The 12,601-nt window shown below is 51.3% G+C and overlaps 1 long non-coding RNA gene across 1 annotated transcript; it reads left to right on the forward strand.

Annotated features, from left to right (window-relative positions):
* The first annotated feature begins 7,468 nt into the window (after positions 1 to 7,468).
* On the forward strand, positions 7,469 to 12,069 carry LOC128313678 (uncharacterized). Its single transcript, XR_008294692.1, has 4 exons — positions 7,469 to 7,638; positions 8,430 to 8,532; positions 9,276 to 10,785; positions 11,033 to 12,069. It is a non-coding gene; the product is annotated as an uncharacterized LOC128313678 (long non-coding RNA).
* The last annotated feature ends 532 nt before the right edge of the window (positions 12,070 to 12,601 follow it).

Below are 12,601 nucleotides of genomic sequence, written 5' to 3' on the forward strand. Positions count from 1 at the left end.
AACAGAACACTTCAACTGTAAACTGTATCATATGCCAAAAGGTGTATATAACCTTTACATATAGTTTAAAGAACAATACACACCCAAGTACCCAGCACCCAGCTTAAAATAAAAAGATGGCTCGGAGCGCCTGGATGGCTCAGTTGGTGAAGCAGCAGATTCTTGATCTCAGCTCAGGTGATGATCTCACGAATTGTGAGTTCGAGCCCTGTGCTGACAGCACAGAACCTGCTTGGGATTCTCTCTTTCTTCCTCTCTGCCCCTCACAGGTTCACGCTCTCCCTCTCTCTTTTTGTCTCTCTCTTAAAAATAAACATTTTGAAAAAATATATATGGCTGTTCATTTGAGCTCCTGTGTGTCCCCCATCACAGCCCCCTCCCAACCCTCCAAGTTAATCTCTATCCTTCATTTGCGTGAATCATTCCTCTGCTATTTCCCCAGTTGTATGTATCCCTGAATACATATAACACATATATTCTACATCCACATAATATATATGATAAATATTGCCCATTCACAAGTTTTAAAACAGAAGTGCTGGGGCGCCTGGGTGGCACAGTCGGTTAAGCATCCGACTTCAGCCAGGTCACGATCTCGCGGTCCATGGGTTCGAGCCCCGCGTCAGGCTCTGGGCGGATGGCTCAGAGCCTGGAGCCTGTTTCCGATTCTGTGTCTCCCTCTCTTTCTGCCCCTCCCCCGTTCATGCTCTGTCTCTTTCTGTCCCAAAAATAAATAAACGTTGAAAAAAAAATTTTTTTAAATAAATAAATAAAAAAACAGAAGTGCTGACCATTGTAGTCTCCAAATTATGGGCAACTTTTCATTTTCTTCTCGTTCTTTTCTGTATTCTCCAAGCTTTTACAATAAATATATGTTACGCTTGCAATCGGAAATGATGAACTACTTGCCCACAGACACCTGAGCTGTTCCACTGTGACACAGGAAACATGCTTGTTTGTGAAACAAATAAATATTGTTTCTGCACACATGTCCCTCTCAGACCTACCCTCAAAAAAAGCTTTAGATTTGTTTCTTGTGGTGGAGAAGGAAATATCGCTGACACGAATCTCGAAACCAATGTGCCCAGAGTGGCTGTCCGGGTGAGCTGGGGAGAGGCAGGTGTCCCAGGTGCAGCCCAGTGCTCGGCTCTGGTGGCAGCACCTGGCGTGTGTGCTGTTTCACTTTCTGTGATTTGTGAGCTGATGTTTGTCGTGAGCAGGGACTTGTCTCTTCTATTATTAAGGACACCAACAGTCCTATATTTTTACTCCTTCGCCACTGCCTCTCCGGGGCAGTGGGCTGGGGGCTACACCAGGCCCCCAGCCCCACCCACCCTCCCCCTTGACATGGGGGACATGTCCTCAGCCATGCCGCTCAGAGCCCCGGCTCCCTTCTGTGCAGCAGGCAGATGGAACCTGGAGATCGGACCTGGCCCTGTATGTTTGTGGTTTTCATACTGTTTCTTAGCCTCTGCCTGGGCCTCCCTCTGGTCCCAGGCAAGGATCCGTTTCTCCGTGCCTCTGCTTTCCCATCTGTGAAATGGAGATGACAAAGAATTCCGACGCGGAAGATCCGAGGGGGACCTCAGAGCAGGGCCTGCTCACCGAGAGCTCTCTGTAAACGTGGGCTACAGTCCTTACACTTTTTCCCCCTCTACTGTTTTGGGAGCTAGAGATACTCCATTTCTAGGATTTTAGCAGTTGCTCTTACATTTTTTAGCAGGGATCTCCTGTATCATGAAAGGCCGCCCTGAATCACCGGGCTTCAGTGCACCTTACACATCCTTTTGTGCCTCCCCTACTTTCCATGATGTGTGGTATTTTACTAGCATCTTGTTTTTAAGCGTCTTTAACGTTAGCCTTTTGTTATTACAGCCAATATTCACTTGGAAGCAAAGATTTGTGGATTTTCTCTGGGGGCTCCCCTGCATTAACAGCAGCCCTAAAGCCTGAGGCCCCGCTGGTCCGACTGCCCATCACCTCCCTGACTGGACGCACACCCGCACCCCGACACGGACGCTTACGCCCACAGACACACGCACACAAACACGGACACACAGAGATGCCTACGAGCGTGCACACAGACACACGCACATGCACGTGCACACACAGCTGGTGACTTCGAAGCCAGGCTAGTCCCGAGTTTTCACCACTGTACAACGATTATGTAAGATGCTAACTACAGCGGGGGGTGGGCGGGGGCCGGGCAGGTGAGGGTATATTGGAACTCTCTGTACTATTTCTGCAGCGTTCCTATGAGTTTCAAATGAATTCAAAATGAAATGTTTTTAAAAATTAATTTGGTGACTTCTTAAAAATATATATTCCTGGGCCCAATGCAACTCTGTGGAATCAGAGCCGCTGTGGGTGGGACCCAGGCAGCTATGTATTCTCCAGACCCTATCTACAAATGCCTTCGCAGTCTGATGTATTAGCGGTTAGGACTGCCGACAGATGACTTTGGCGGGGGACACAGTTTAGCTCCTAAGGGTTGAATATACTGATTCCCTCTGGCCTCTGCCTGTCCTTCCAGGACATACATGTCCTGCTCCAGGCACAGCCCCAGGGTGGCACCATCCCCAGGCCGCATAAAGCACCCACCCTCACTCTCCTGCCATCTCCCCTGGTAGGACTGAGGGTGGCTGGTAAATCTTACGTTGGGAGCCCAGGAAGGACAGCACTGGGCCAGGGGCAGAGCCCAAGTGGGGAGAGGCTGGATGGAGAGGCCATAGGCACTCAGAGTGTGGGGCTACATGCCGCTTGCTCCAGAGAGCTCCATTTTTTAATTTTTTTTTGACATTTATTTATTTTTGAGAGACAGAGACAGAGTGTGAGTGGGGGAGGGGCAGAGAGAGAGGGAGACACAGAGTCTGAAACAGGCTCCAGGCTCCGAGTTGTCAGCACAGAGCCCGACGTGGGGCTTGAACCCACAGACCATGAGCTCATGACCCAAGCCGAAGTCGGCAGCTTAACCAACTGAGCCACCCGAACGCCCCAGGAAGCTACATTTTTAACAGAGGACGCTTGCGTTCCACAAAAGCTGGGAACCCCAAGTGCTCACCCGTAAGGGCCCATCAGGGCTGAATGCACTGGCCAATAAAACTTACTACTGATGATGGAAATGTGCCACATCTGCTTCGCCCAATGCTGTAACCACTGGTTGCCATGGCTATTGAGGACTTGAATGTGGCTCATGCAACTGAGGACCTGAATTTTGACTTTTATTTAATTTTCACCTAAATAGCTGCATGTGGCCAGTGGCTGGCGGATAGTCACCAGCACTAGCCCCTTGCGCCTCCTTCCCATCCCGCGCTGTGCACAAACACCAGGCTGGCATTTTACATCAGCCTTAACACCCACCCTCAAAGTGGGGATGTGGAGGACCAGGCAGGCCGGGGGGATTTGAGTGGTCGGGGCGGGGGTGGGACTTGCAGGCACTTAACTGAAATCTGCCTCCTCCCCAACCACTACTGTCTAGGCAGCCACAGCACTGGGTCCCTGCAGCTCTGAAACCAGTTTGGAATTTACCTCTGGAGGAGAGCCGCTCAAGAGAGGGCAGCCTAGTGCTGCATCAGTAATGAAGGAGCAGCCACAGCCCTGAGAAGCCTCACCCACTCCAGGTTCCCGGAGCCCCAGGGGAGAAGGATGCCTCCCTTCTCTCGCAGGCTGGGCCGGACCAGGCCAGGGCACAGAAGGACCGCCAGGACAGGCTTCACCCCAGCCACGGCACAGACCTCTGCCCTCCAGGCATGGGCAGCAGAGTGGCCTCGACTCCCCTGGGTCCCCACTGGCCTCATCTGGCCTGAGATGGGAGTCCATCGACTGGCCCCAAAGGTGTCTTCCCACCCACTGGGCACAACGGCCAGCTGGAATTGTCTGAATCCTCTATGGTAGCAACAAAGAAGCCAGGAATACAGCAGCGGAATCCAGCCCCCGAGGGAAACCAGGAACGAGACCTTGGCAGGAGAGATAAAAGGACAGTCTTGCCATTTTGGTCACAGAGCCTGTGGTCTGGAGAGGACAGCCCGAGAGGCACCGGAATGCGCCAGTCTAGAGCAGACCCGAGATAAGGATTCGAGGCAAGTAGTTTCTCTGGGAGGTGACCCCCAGACCCCGGAAGCACTGCGAGAGGCAGGGCAGGTGTTTTAGATTGAACTGTGTCCCCACAAAATTCTATTTATTTATTTAGAGTAAGAGTGAGCAGGGGAGGGGCAGAGAAAGAGAGAGGCAGAGAGAGAATCCCAAGCAGGTTCCTCATTGTCAGCAGAGACCCCGACTGGGGGCTGGAACTCACAAACTGCGAGATCATGACCTGAGCTGAAACCAAGAGTCGGACACTTAACTGACTGAGCCACCCAGGGGGCCCCTGCCCACATAATTCTTATGTTGCAGTCCTAACGCACAGAGTGGCTATATTTGGAGACTGGGCCTTTAGGGGGTTCCTAAGGGTGGACCCTGCTCGAATAGGACTGATGTCCTTCTAAGAAAAGGAAGAGACACCAGAGCACTCATTCTGTCTGTCACTCTGTCTCTACCTCTGTGGCTCTCTGTGAGCAGAGAAGAGGCCAGGTGTGGATGTGACAAGGAGCCAGAAGGAGAGCTCTCACCAAGAATCAACACTGCACATGCCTTCATCTTGGACTTTCAGCCTCCAGAACAGTAACAAGATACATATTTGTTGCTTAAGCCACCCAGTCTGTCATTTTTTGTCACAGCAGCCCTAACAAACTAATACAGGAGGGAAGGTGGCTAATAAGTCACCAAGCCAATCTTTCCTCTTCCCTAAATACCCCAGGGCCCAGTACCAGACAGAGACCACCCTGTAGCCCAGAGCCCCCCCCCCCCCCCCCACCCCGGACTATTCAAACCAACGAGTCCTGGCTGTTTGCCTGCCCTGACTTTCTCCAGGGAAACCCAAGAGAGGATTCGGCCTCTGCTCTCCCCTCCCTCTGGCTTCTGTTGCCCACTCCCTCTGGCCTCTGCCTCCTGACTCTGGCGCCTGCCCACCTGGCCTGCCTGGATGTGTGCCTCTCATTTCCGGGAGAACTGTAACATTAAACTTTTCTTTCAATGACATTATCCTCCGCACATTGTCACTCAGTCACCTTTATAATTTAAGACTTGGTTACAGATCACATACCCAGGGGAAGGCGAGGTCACGGAAGACAAGAAGGAAGAGAAAGACTGTTCAGAAAGGAGGTAAGGCTGTCCGTGCATCCTGGACGCTGGCCAGAGCCCAGGGAGCAGACTGGCGCACCCATCAGACCTGCCCAGAGCCCCGAGCTGACTCTGCCAGCGGGCCAGCAGGCCAGTGGGTGGCGTGCATGGAGGGGACGCATTCAACAGGTGCACAGAGCGGACTGAGCCTCTGGGCACTGACCCAGGACCCAGGAACAGAGCTGCGCTGGGAGGAGAGGGGGGGGTCAAGGCAGGTTATGTAAGACTCATGCACATTTGCAGGCTGGTGGGAAGGGTCCGGGAGGGCGGGCCAGGTTGCACATGTCCCGTTGGGCGCCTTCCCACACGGGCTGTGCCGGTGGCTTCCCTGAAGACCATGAATAAATGATTACAGATTGACATTGATCCACAGACCTGAGGCCCATTTTATTTCTGACTCCTGTCTTCTCTAGTGATTGCTCTGAATGGATGTTGAGAAAGTAACCCCTGTTCCCTAATAAAAATAGCAGACTCCCCGCACCTGCAAAATGCGTTCCCAGCATGCTCTTCCTGCTGGTAGCTTGTCCCACCCTGGCCACGGCCTCGGCACCCCTGATCATGGGTCCTGCTACCCGTTTACAGAGAAGGGGGTTGGAAAGACACCCTATGAGGGTGGGGCAGTGGCCTGTCCCCACAGCTGCCCTCACTCTGGCTGGCGGGAGCTTGTGGGGTGCAGGGAGTCGGGTGGGGATGGAGTGGGCTGGATGGACAGATGGTCTGTTACAGCCAGAGCCCCTCCTCTCACAGAAACAGAGGCAGGCATTTTTTTGACAAGAGGCTTTTTTTCAGAGGAGCATCTCTTCTAGAAGGTTTCTATTCCAAAGACCGAGGCACGTCTGACATGTTCTCTTACCCCAGCGCTACAAGGGCATAAATTTCCCTTGCCAGTCTCCACTCCTGCCCTGTGAGTTACAGCAGCTTCTCAGTCATTTATTATTCTTCATTATTACGGTGACATATTCAGCCATCTAATTCATGGTCTCCAAGCGCTGACTTCATCTCACTCCCTAAACGCTCACCGGCTGGAATTTCTTCTGACAAACTCCTGGCCCCACTCTGGCATTATCTTTCCCCAAACAGGCATGATCATTTAGAACTTTATTGGAGATCTCATAAAAGAGCCCTTCAGAAACAATCAGGGCTTCGATGTATCACCGATCACTTAACACTTAGGAAGGACACACATAAGGACAAGATGAAACTGCCTGCTCTCACTGCGCCACAGAGGAAGTTCAAGGTGCCACCACTGCGGTCCCTCCGGGGAGGCATCGGAGATGTCCCCTGGCTCATCAGAGACCCCCTGACTGCCACATCCATGGAATGCCTGAGTAGGGTGGAGACTGGAGCCAATATCATGGATTCCCTCAGGCTGCCAGCTCAGCTCGAGGGGAGAGGCGGTGAGTCCTCAGACCCTCTGCGGTCACTCCATTTTTTTTTCTTTTTTTTTTTTGAGAGAGAGCATGATTGGGAGCAGGGGGAGGGACAGAGAGATGGGGGAACAGAAGATCTGAAGCGGGCTCTGCGCTGACGGCAGCGAGCCCGATGCATGGCTCGAACTCACGAACCTTGAGATCATGATCTGAGCCGAAGTCATAAGCTCAACAGACTGAGCCACCCAGGCGCCCCTGCGGTCACTGCTGCTGTGGCCCCACTGGCTCATGCACCCAGTTCCTGCCCACGCATTGCCTCCTACTCACTGCCCAGGGGGACCCCTGCTGTGGACCCCAACCTTCCCTCCCTCAAAAGTTGCCTGCCCTCCTTCTGTTCCTTTTAGGGACCTGCCTGCACTCACTGGTCTAAGGCCATGCCGTCTGGTAACACATTCTGCAGTGAGAGAGATAGTCTCTGTCTGCACTGTCCAATAGGTAGCCACCGGCCATGGGTGGCCGCTGAGCGCTTGAAATGTGGCCCATGCAGTTGATATATGCATTTTTAATCTTATTTAACTTTAAGTTAAAATTAAATAGCTCTTGGGGCGCCTGGGTGGCTCAGTCAGTTGGGTGTCCAACTTCGGCTCAAGTCGTGATCTTGAGGTTTGTGAGTTCGAGCCCCGCATCAGGCTCTGTGCTGACAGCTCAGAGCCTGGAGCCCACTTCAGATTCTGTGTCTCCCTCTCTCTCTGTCCCTCCCCGACTCATGCTCTGTGTCTGTCTCTCAGACAGAGAATATTATATATTTATATAATAAATAAATGTTAAAAAAATTTTTTTAATTAAATATCCCCATGTATGTAGTGGTGACCAACTGGAGAAACAGGTCCACGGTGGGGTGGGGGTGGGGGGCTTGTCTGTTCACGTGGCATATGTCATCTCTCCCAGAAAATAATCGTAGTTAACTCTGTCCAAGTTCTTGACAGGTGCCAGGCATGATGTTAAGTGTGCTGTCCACAATCCCATTTCGTGTTGATGACGACCATGTGAGGTAAGTATCCTCATACCCCACTCTACAGACGGTAAGACTGAGGCTCGGGGAAGGTAAGGCACATTGCTAAAAAGAGCTTCAGACCTTGGCAGTCCAGACTAGAGTCTAGGAGAAAGCGGGCAGGCTTCCTCCACGCCACAGGGGTCTGTGTGATAGGCTGGGCTCTGTAGGATGTCTCTTCTCTCTGGGTCTCTGGAGCAAGATGACGCAGGGCCGTCCGATGCCTGCACTCTCAGCAGGAGCAGGGTCCCTCCCACCGTCTCCGGGTGGCTAGGAATATTACTGTCCCTTCTCTGGTTCACGCAAGCTTCACACCGCCGCCCCCTCCCCCACCCCAGCATAGGGTGGTCCACCCCAGCCGGGGTCTGGTTTTACCCTCTCTCTTGTGAGCCTCAAACAAGAGGAAATGTTACAACAGCAGCCGTTTAGGTACGACATGAAGGGTACTTTGCAGGCACTAGAATGAGCTTCAAGGGAGATGACAGCAGCAGTATCTCTGAAGAACCTTAAACCAGCACGGCTTTCTGTCTGGGATCGTTATGAGAGGGTTCCATGCAGAGGCAAGGGGAGGACCAGAGGACCCCTGCAGTGGCCCCTTGGAGCCTCTAACTTTTTCTATGAAAACTGCTCTTTGTCATTAAAATCCCTCTGTCCATTGCTTGAGGAAAGGGAATACGGAGCAAGATGTAAAGAAATAACTCTGGGACTAATGGAGTGCCCTCTCTCCTAGACTGATTCTCCTAGGATTCATCTCTTCTTTGCTAACCCTTGGTTTCTGCTCCTCTTCTCAGGGAAAGTCTGTTCCTCCCTCTCATGAATAGCTTTGTCTTCTGCACACTCTCTGAGACTTAGGATAAGAAGGCGTTCCGGCAAATGGAGCCGTTGCGACTAATGGTGCGTCCTTCCTTCCTGCCCTGGCTGGAACATTCTCTGTTCTTGGGTCCGGGACTCCCCTACCCACAGGAAGTTGTGTGGGGCTTCCTTTCCTGATCAGATGCTCTGTCCCTAAAACAGAACAAAACCTCCCTCACCGTCATCCCCTCTTCCAACTCACTGTGGGGGGGATATCAGTCGTTACTAGGCAACCAGCTGTTCAGAGCACTTTTCTAACCCCAGAGAGCACCCAGGTCAGAGGCACGCAAGTCCAGAGGCAACGTTACATCTTCTTTTCAATTTCTTTCTTTCTTTCTTTCTTTCTTTCTTCCTTCCTTCCTTCCTTCCTTCCTTCCTTCCTTCCTTCCTTCCCTCCCTCCCTCCCTCCCTCCCTCCCTCCTTCCTTCCTTCCTTCCTTCCTTCCTTCCTTCCTTCCTTTCTTCCTTTCTTTTAAGCACTGCTACTTTTATTCCTCTAAGATCAGGCTATCATTGCTTTCTTCTCAGTCTTGCTAACTGGATGAGAAAGACACCTCATCCATTTGTGGCAGGATCACACAGATTCACACTGCGTGCAGATGTGCGTAATGTGGTCTCTTTATTCCTCTACAGATGATATCTATAAAATAATTCGATCTTCCCCCCAGGCCTACACCCCATTTGTAGCTGGAGGAAGGGGAGGGGAGAGAAGAAAACAAAATTTAGTGCCATCCAGTAAATACAGCGTGCCCTTTCATTATCTAGTGGTCTTTTTGTTCCCTTCAGGGTTTCTCTGCCCTCAGGTCCCCAAGAGGACCCCCAGCCCCCTTGAGATGGTGTTCCAGCCCATGTGGATGTGGTTGGTTTTGTGACCTCATGACACTAGGGCAAAGGGGCCCTTGTGCTTGGATGAACATGTGGCTGGTGCCTCCTGAGAAGAACTGGCTATATACAACCTGCAGGCCTCTGTGCCCAAGGAAAACGTGCGGTGCTTTGTGCAAAAATTGTTAAGAATTTCGGGGCGCCTGGGTGGCTCAGTCAGTTAAGCGACTTCGGCTCAGGTCATGATCTCGCAGTTTGTGTGTTCCAGCCCCGCGTCAGGCTCTGTGCTGACAGCTCAGAGCCTGGAGCCTGCTTCGGATTCTGTGTCTCCCTCTCTCTGCCCTTCCCCTGCTCTCTGTCTCTTTGTCTCTCTGTCTCTCTCTCAAAAATGAATAAACTTAAAAAAAAAAAAAAAAGAATTTCAAGATGGTGACAGGGCACATTAAGCCAAGTGTGGGCCCTTCTGGGTACAGTCCCATGAACTGCACAAGCCACATACCCACAAAGTTGGTCCGGCCCCCAGTGTTCATGTGCAGACCTCCCTCTTGTTAAGGTCTATGGCCGAGTGAAGGCTATTGGAGTCTGCGCTCCTGGGACTTGGTCAGATCCAAAGATGGCTCTGACCTTTCTTGCCTCTGGGAGGGGTGCTATGCCCCATCCCCCACCAGGGCCCAGGAGGTTAGCCCTATAGCCCTTTGATATGGAGTCCACAAGTCCCTGCCCAAAGGTCCCAACCCCAAATCAAGCCAGAAGCCCACTCACCTCCTCGCTCTCCCAGGAATGTGGATACTTCCGGTCCTGCCCACCTCACATGGAAACAAGGGCACTTGGAGGAAGTAGATTCAGGGCTTCCCTTTTCCTACCAGGTGGGGAAGGCAGGCTGGGAGGCCACCTGCCCCCGCCCCGACCCAGACTCCTAAAAAGGAGGTGTAACAGAGGCCCCTATGTAATGCCTCACCCATGGGCACCCCCTGCCTGGGGAGAGGTGTTTATGATACAGGCTCAGTGTCCCTGTCTCCATGTCCCTCTTACTGCACGAGCCGCTGGGCTCAAAGAGACAGATCCCCTCCGATTCAGTGCTTCTTGAGCTACTAAAGGGGGAACTAAAGTAATTTCAAGAACCTTTACCTCTCTTGACCAAACCTGGCTTCCTAATCTGGCTGCATACTTAAAAATCCTATTTTGTGCATCAAAACTGATATTAGCTTTCCTCCTTTTTGTGAATCCTCTACCCCTGTCTCCCAGGAAACTGAAATGGCTTTGTGTTCTCATGGCTGGATCTGGAGCCCTGGCAGAACAGTTTCACAAGGACAAGTGCCAAAGGACAGAGGGCATGGCCCCGTGGCTCACTCATAGTAGGAAGACCCACCCTGCTTGGGTGAGGTCCCTGTGCTAGGGTGCCAAGGGTGGGAGATGCAGAGATCCCCCCTTTCAGATGAAATCTCAAGGAGGAACAAATGTGAATTTAGCAAAGGTGAGTGGAGATGAACAGGTGCAAGAAAGCAGGGGTGGGGTGGGGTGGGGTGCCGGGTGGGGGGGGGGGTGGTGGTGTGTGGCAGGCCACCTGCCCTGGCTTAAAGGGGCAGTCCCCGGCTCGTGCTCACGTGGCCACAGCGGGGAATGCCAGCCTGCTAATGTTTTCGCAGATTTGTTATGTGTTTAATGTTGACAGTTCATTCCAGTGTTTAAAAAATAATAAAACCGTGTGGTACATCATGCAGGAACCAAACAAAGCATCTTCTGGCTGAATCCAACCACTAAAAGAACAGAAGGAAGACTGGACACTGGGAATGAGGGAGTGAGGTGAGGCAGGAGGCAGATCTGGCAGGATCATGTTGTATTCTGAGAGAGATGTGTTCCCATCCCTGGGAAGCTGTGATGTGGTCTCAAACAAGGCACAGTCACCACCAGATCTGCGTCTTGAAAAGACCCCCGCTGGTTGGTGCACAGAGCCTGGCTCCAAGGAGAGAGAGTGTCCTCAGTTGGGAGGACAGAGCTGACCATGTGGTGGCAGCAAGTGAGGAGAGATGTTTAAGAGGTAACACTGGTGAGCCCTAGAGGTAGACAGTCATTAAATAAGCCAAGAGTTGATTCCCCGACACAAGCCAAAACTACACATTAAAATCAACTCGGGGGGCGCCTGGATGACTCGGTTGGTTAAGCTGCCGACTCTTGATGTTGGCTCAGGCCATGATCTCACAGTTCGTGAGGACAAGCCCCATGTCGGGCTCTGTGCTGACAACAAGGAGCCTGCTTGGGATTCTCTCTCCCTCTCTCTCTCTGCCCCTACCCCAGTCACTCTCCCTTTCTCTCTCTCTCTCTCTCTCAAAAATAAATAAATAGACATTTAAAAAAATCAGCTCGGAAACTGGCAGGGATGTGGACCAATGGAAAGTCTTACTAGCTGCTGATGGGAACGTACAAGGGTATGCCCACCTTGGAGAACAGTCCAAAAGTTCAAGAACTTCTACATCTGCCATGTGGCCCATTCTTTCCTGGGTGTCTACCCAAGAGAAACACACGTCTCCACACAGAGACTCATACCTATGTCCACAGCAGCTTCATTTGCAGTAGCCAAAAAGTAGAAACAATGGAAATGTCCATCAGTGGGGGAGCATATACATAAAATGTAGTGTGTCCACACAATGGGATGCTACTCGGCAGCCTGCTGATCGATAACAATGTGAGTCCGTGGCAGCTCATTCTACTGAATGAAGGGAGCCAGGTAAAAGAAGGCTACATATAATATGACTTCATTTATATAAAATTCTACAAAATGCAAATGAATTGAAAGACCCATCAATGGTCCCCTGGGGGTGGGAGGGGAGGGATGAATTTCAAAGGGCCAGAGAAAACTGTGGGAAGCAATGAAGTCTTTATTTTGAGTGTAGGGTCGGTCTCTGTGTGTGTAAAAAAAAAAAACATATATATATATATATAATACATACATACATAATATGGGGCACCTGGGTGGCTCAGTAGGTTAAGGGTCTGACTCTTGGTTTCGGCTCAAGTCATGATCCCGTGGTTCGTGAGTTCAAGCCCACCTGCATCAGGCTCTGCAGTGCTGGTGTGGAACCTGCTTGGGATTGTCTCTCTCTCCCTCTCTCAAAATAAACTTTAAAAAATCTTTTAAAAATTGTATACTTTAAATATGTACAGCTTAGCATACTTCAATTATATCTCAATAAAATTGGAAAACATTAACTCAAGGAACTGGAATAAAATATTCTGAGGAGACCCCCATGACCACATCTGGCTCTGCATTTCTACCTCTTTTAACCCAACTT

The sequence above is a fragment of the Acinonyx jubatus genome, chromosome E3 (assembly GCF_027475565.1).
Source record: "Acinonyx jubatus isolate Ajub_Pintada_27869175 chromosome E3, VMU_Ajub_asm_v1.0, whole genome shotgun sequence".
Lineage (NCBI taxonomy): Eukaryota > Metazoa > Chordata > Mammalia > Carnivora > Felidae > Acinonyx > Acinonyx jubatus.